This window comes from Pteropus vampyrus, unplaced genomic scaffold (genome assembly GCF_000151845.1).
Source record: "Pteropus vampyrus isolate Shadow unplaced genomic scaffold, Pvam_2.0 Scaffold1, whole genome shotgun sequence".
Lineage (NCBI taxonomy): Eukaryota > Metazoa > Chordata > Mammalia > Chiroptera > Pteropodidae > Pteropus > Pteropus vampyrus.
The window spans coordinates 6772754-6779542 of record NW_011888782.1 but is presented as its reverse complement, the minus strand read 5'-3'; the positions used below and the strand labels follow the sequence as shown (position 1 = coordinate 6779542).

At 35.7% G+C, this 6789-nt stretch overlaps 1 protein-coding gene across 1 annotated transcript in view; it reads right to left on the bottom strand.

Annotated features, from left to right (window-relative positions):
- Positions 1 to 6789, bottom strand: part of KCNH8 (potassium voltage-gated channel subfamily H member 8) — a 318741-nt gene that overhangs the window by 70858 nt on the left and 241094 nt on the right. The window lies entirely within an intron of this gene.

Genomic DNA, 6789 nt, shown 5'->3' with positions numbered 1-6789 from the left:
TTTTAAAGTAGCATGCTAGGCCTGCTGCTGTGTCTGTGGGAGGTTCTTTTTCTTTGTGTAGGAGTTTTGTATAAAATGTGTTTTGTAAAATCTCATCTTAATATCGGGTCTTTGAAGGAACCTCGATAATTGGGACCTAAGAAGAAAGTAAACAGACCTCAAATGAAAGTGTGCTCCTATAGGACTGCCTGTCTTTCTCTTTCTCTTTCTCTTTCTCTTTCTCTTTCTCTTTCTCTTTCTCTTTCTCTTTCTCTTTCTCTTTCTCTTTCTCTCTCTTCCCTTTCTCTCTCTCTCTCTCTCTCTCTCTCTCTCTTCCCCGCCTTCTCCCTCTCCCTCTCCCTCGCCCTTTCCCTCTCCCTCTCCCCGTTCTCCTTCCTGCTTTCCCTTCTCCCTTCTCTCCTCTCCTCTCCTCTCCTCTCCTCTCCTCTCCTCTTCTCATCTTCTCCATCCCCCTTCCACCCCAGCTCTCTTGATTTGGAGCAATATTGTTCTCCTGAGGTAAAACATCATTGCTAATTTTTTTCCTCTTCATAAATTCTTTATTGAAGCAGAGACAGATAACTTTACAGCGGGAAAAACCTGGCAGACAAGTAGTCCAAGTCAACATCACCAATAATGAGACAAAGAGATATAATCTTGTGTTTCAGATATTATGCATTGAAAAAGACACAACATCAATTCTGTGGTATCCTGGCAGAAATGCACAACCTGGATTTAATTATGAGAAAACATCAGTCAAACTCAAATTAAAGGACCTTCTACAAAAAAGTAACTTTTTAAAAAATAAGTAATCTTTAGAAGTGTCTAGGTCATAGAAGTCAAGGAAAGACTAAAGAACTGATTTTCCAGATAAAAGAAACTAGAGACATGACAATTAAATGCAGTGCAGGAAGCTGGATTGGATTGGGGACAAGAGGAAAGCTATAAAAGACATGATTAAAACAACTGGTGAAATTTGAATATGTCCTATAGATTAGATCAGGATTTGGCAAACTATGTATGGCCCTTGTTGCCTTTAGAGTCTACACAGGGACTATTTTCTCCTATATAAAAAGAGACCAAAGCTCAGACTCTGGGTAACTTTAGCTGCCCTCCTTTTCTCTGCCACCTACTCATTGCCCTGAAATTTTCTGCTCCTTGCTACAAGTACACTGGGTTATGGATGGCAGATGGCAGAGAAAATGGAGAGTGAGAACAATTTCTTAGATGATGAATTCAAACGGCAATGTAAAGACATCTTTGAAACAGCCTGAATTTGTGAACACCATAGCCCACATGGGTCCAATAAAATTATGTCAGGATAGCATATATATGATGAGAGGGCCTAAGGAAAACCTTGACTGTTAAGAGTTTCATTCTACCTTTTGCATCAGAACAATGTCTCTTTTAAACTGGACATGTCATCTTCACTAGGAAGCTTCATCTAACTTCAGAGGCTGAGTCGATGGTCCCATCAATTGGTGACTCTTAGGCAGCATGACTAAGTATGAGAGAAGAACTTTTAAAGATATGGGAAAGCGGTCTCAATATATTTTGTTTGGTGGCCAAGATGACACGTGTAGTTGATATAAATATTTTAGAAAATAGAGGTATACATGTATAAAAAGACTGAAAAAACTATTTTTTGGTGATGGGATTATATGTAATTTTATTCTTTGTGTGTATTTTCCAGTCTTTTTAAACTGTGCATTATAAAAGGAAAAATTAAAATAGAAAAAGTAAGAACACTGTCTGCCTAAGTATCTATTTCCATTACTAAACTGTGAACTCCTAGAAGGAAAGTATCATGTCTTAGTCATTTTTGTTTCCCCAGCATCTAGCACAGTGCCTGGCATAATTTAAGTGTGCCATAAATATTTATGAAACTGAAATGAACGTCTGGTAGCTTAAGAATTTCTTTAAGAAGTTTTATAATTGTAAGAAATCACTCAGAAAATTTATGACAAACAGTTCAGACCCAAATCCAACCCTTCACCCTCATTCCACTCCCCAAGGGCAATTTTTTAAAGTTATTTATTTTAGGACTTATTATGATTATCACCAACATTTTAAACAATATGATTTTAGTTCTATTGCTTGACTCATCAAGTTTAGACAATACCTAAAAACAACCTGACATGAAAGATGAGAACTCAGTTTACTGCTACCCACCTTCTCATCCTTCACTTGATAGTTATATTATTCTTAGTTCATCTATTATAATTTTATAAGGTAAAGTTAATATCAAGGATGCACATTGAAAAACTTAGACAAATACTAAATGTATAGCTCATTGAGATTTCTCAAAGTGAACAGGTCTGTGCCCCCTCCCACCCCAGATAAATAAACAGAATATTATTAGCACCCCGGGGCTCCTTTGTGTCCCTTTCATAGCCACTAACCAGCCCCCTCATGAAAGGTAACCATAGTTATAAATTATATTGCAATCAATAAGCTCTGTTACTTTGGAACTTTGTTTAAACAAAATCATACAGTATGTACTTTTTTGTGTGTTTGGCTTTGCTGCTCAGCATTGAGTTTGTAAGATTTATTCATGTGCCTGCAGATGTAATAGTTCATTGATTCTTACTGCTGTATAGTATTCTATTGAGTAATTATTTCACAATTTACTTGTTTATTCCTCTATTCATGGGCATTTCCTGTTTGAGAGTCTTATGGTAATGCTTCTACGGGCACCTATGTATATGTCTTTTGATGTATTCGTATATGCATTTCCTTTGGATAGACACTCAGGTGAAAATGTTGAGTCACAGAGTATAGGTATGTTTAGATTTGGTAGATATTGACAAAACCGTTGTGTCAATTGACACTCCCATCAATAGTATAGGAGAAGTCAAGATGTTCCATATTCTCTCAAATGTTTACGGGTTGTCAATGTTTCTAAGCATAGCATTCTGGTGAATGTAAATGCTATCTAATTTTGATTTTAATTTGCATGTCCCTGATGAATGATGTAGAGCACCTTTTTTATATGGTCACTGTCTATTTGGGTATGGAATTCTATATTTAAAGTGCTTTTAAAAAAAATTGTGCATTTTGGGGTTGCCCACTCTTTTCTTAATAATTTGTAAAAGTTCTTTATATATAATACATAAGGAATAAGAGTCCTTTGTCAGATGTTTATAAATATCTTCTCCTGCCTGCTGGCTTTCCTCTTCACACTCTTAATAATGTCTTTTGATAAACAGAAGTCCAATTTACCAATCTTTCTTTTACGATTAGGGCTTTTCATAATACATTTAAGAAATGTTTGTCAAATCCAAGGTCATAAAAAAATAATCCCTTATATTACTTTTTAGAAGCTTTTATTGTTTTATTGTTTTCTCTTTCACATTTAAGTCAACATCCATCTGGAATAATTTTAATGTACAGTTTTTAGAGTTTAATGTACATCTGACTCAGTTACATTTATTAAGAATATTATTATTTCCCCCTTGCACTGCAGTGACACCTATGTCATAAATCAAGTGACCATAAGTATGTAGGCCTGTTTCTACACTACCTTGTATTCCATTAGCCTATTTGTCTATTCCTGAGACAAGACCATACTTTGTTAATTACCGTAACTTTATAATACATCTTGATTTCTGTAGCACAAATCTTCTAATTTTGTTCTTCTTTATGATTACTTTGACTAGTTTTAGCTCTGAATTTTTAGGAACAGCTTGTCATTGTTCAAACACACACGTATACACAAACACACATCTACTAGGATTTTTATTGGGATCAAATTGAATCTTTAGATTAATTTGGGTACAACTGGTATCTTTATAACATTGAGTCTTAAAACAATCACCATTGCATATCCTTCCATTATTTTAAACCATTTGTAAGTTTTCTTACTAATGCTTTGTAGTTTCTATGTAGTAGTATATTACATATTTTTAAACATTTATGCCTACACATCTTTTTTATATTTTGTTTTTTAATTATTTGTTACTGGCATGTAGAAATACAACTGGTCTTTGCATATTGACCTTGTATCCATCAGCCTCACTAAATCCACTTGTTAATCTAATAGCTGTGTGAGCTTTTAGTATTACTTCTTCATTTTGTGTGTTCTCAAAGTTTGCATAGATTTGTCTAGGTATGAATTTTCTGTCATCATTTTTGCTTAATCTCTTTGATAGTTCTTTCTATAAATCAGTGGTTTGCATACTCTGCAATTACAGATGCTTGGAAACTTCCCTTTCCTCTTGCCTCTTTCCTCAGCCTATGAGTGCCTCTGCCCTAGAGAGTTATCTGGGGTTTTGGCAGTCACTTGAAATATTTAATATTGTTACTGCTTGCTTTTGCAGTAAATATTGCATCGCTGTCATTAGTAATGTCGTCAGCTGTGTGTGTGGTTTTCTAATAAGATACCTTAGACTTCAGTCTATGGTAATATATACTTAAATTAAAAAAAAAAAGTCACTTGTGTATATTTATAGAAATTAAGTGAATAAAATCAATTTACAGTATATGATAAATGGATATTTTACAAAAGGTTTGCTGGGTTTTACTGAATCCTGGCATTTAAACTCACTAAACCTCTGCTGCCTTATATCTTAATTGGGGTGTTAATAACCTCTATTTCGTAGTGTTTGATAATTAAATGAACAAAATGTTCAATATTATGAGCTCTCGTGACTACTTCTCAAAGTTATACAAGTAATTAGTTTATTAGCTTAGGGTAACTCACAATAATACAGATTTCCCACAAACACAAATTTGGGAGGCTTTAATTAATAAATTCAAGCTACTGAGATGCCATTTGACATTCAGAACCAATGTTTTCCTAAGTGCTGCTCAAGTCACTTAAATGCTTCATTGCTACTTCAAATGAACACTGGTTTTGCACCAGGATAATTTGCTCGATAAACATTTAACAAGTAACAAAATGACATTATCTAATTATTTCCCATATATTTTGGCCTCATGACCAGCATAACTTCTACTTACAGTGAACAGCAGGGACTAATTTATACTTTAACAATTTCTGATTCAGGACCACTCACAATATATTAGGTGGGTCAATAGAGATTAGGCTCAATTATCTAACACATTCTTCTAATGTTAAATTAGTAGGTTAAACCTTGAGCATTTGAGCATTTCTCAAAATTTCCATCAGGAGTAGCAGAAGTATGGGCAAATACTAAATAAATATAGACTGTGTTTATTTAAAAAATGCTTGTCATTCGCTAGGCTGAAAGATGGGCCATGAAGGAGAGCAGCAATTACATAAGTCATAATACTGGATATAAAACAGCCACCACAGGGCCTGGCACATTGCAGCTCTTCAGAAAATGAGAATTCCTGTTCTCTGTTCCCTAGGCTGTTACTGCTTTACATCAGCCAAGAGCCTGTTACAATGGCTGCAGTCCCAGCATGCTTCTTCAGCAATGGTGCCATAAATACTGCCTTTCCAAGAAATCCTCCCAATCCCAAGCCCTTGCTTCTCACTGCTTATGAACTTCTAAACTGATTTTGTGCTTAGCATTTACTGCCTGGCATTTTTAAAACTCTTTCCATGTATTTCAGCCTCTCTCTTCCAAACTGGAGCATAAGCTCCTTGAGGGAAGGTTCAGCATCGTGGTTTTTGATTTCACTGGAGGCTGGATGACTCATTGCTTAAAGCTCCACATACTCAGTTCGCATCCCCCATGTCAGGAAGCTGGTAGGAATCATCCCCTATTATAAGAGTCAAAACTCTAAGTAACATCTGGAATTAAAGCCATTAAAATAACATAATATATTAACAAGCATTTGGGAAAATAATGTGGGGCAACTAATAGAACTCTGGTTTAAGAAAAATGCTTACTTGGTCCAGGTAACCCACATCTCCTACTCTCCATGACAGCAGTCCTATAATTCGGTAAGTTTTCATTTGTACATTTAAAGACAGAATCTGGGTTCCTCCTTGTCTCTTTTATTTAATGATTGTAAAGCATTGGGAAAGTTACTTTATTTCTCCAAGCTTTAGATTTGCCATCTAAAAAATGTGAAAAATAATAGCATCAATAATAGCATCAGAAAAGAGAATTATACTAAATATTTCAACAGAGGAAATTTACTATAGAGAGTTGGTTTCTCTGGTGTTGAAGGGCTGAATGAGTAAAAGGAGAGTATAGAGGTAACATGGCTATAATAATTGCAGGAAGGAGCTTCTGATCTTGGAGCTGGATAAACAAAGGGAAAAAGTGGGGCTATCAGAACAAAGCCCAGAGAAAGAGCTGCGAGGAGCCACTAGGAGCCAAGACTCTGACTTTGGCTGTGGGGGCACTCCCAATGGATACAGAGATATCTGAGAAGGACCAACGACACTAGGAGTGTCAGGAGAGGCTGAAGGCTGGTTGCAGTTTGAGGTGGCCTGCCACTGAAGATACATTACACGTCCGAATCAAGCTGTTGCTTCTCCCTTCCTCTTGCTTTTCAGTCTCCCTCTCGCTCCCCCTATTGGCGGAAGTATCTGAAGTCGGCTGGCAAAGAATGTTTGCAGAGTCCAAATCTCAGCACACAAAGCAGAATTCAGAAGGTACGTTTGGAGCTCAGAGGAAATAGCATAATAACTTATCTATTTGATAAGTGGGATAATAATAGTGCTGAACCCTATGTTTTCCTGAAGAATTACTTAGAGTATTGTTATTGAAGCTCTTAGTAGAGAGAATGGAGCATAAAAGCAATGAATAAATGTTAACTATTATTTTTGTATTGGTGTTTTTATTTTTAACTAAGTTATCAAACATCCTTACCTTACTGTATTAGAATTAATAAAATTTGACAAGACTGACTTGTTTGGGCCTATAAAAT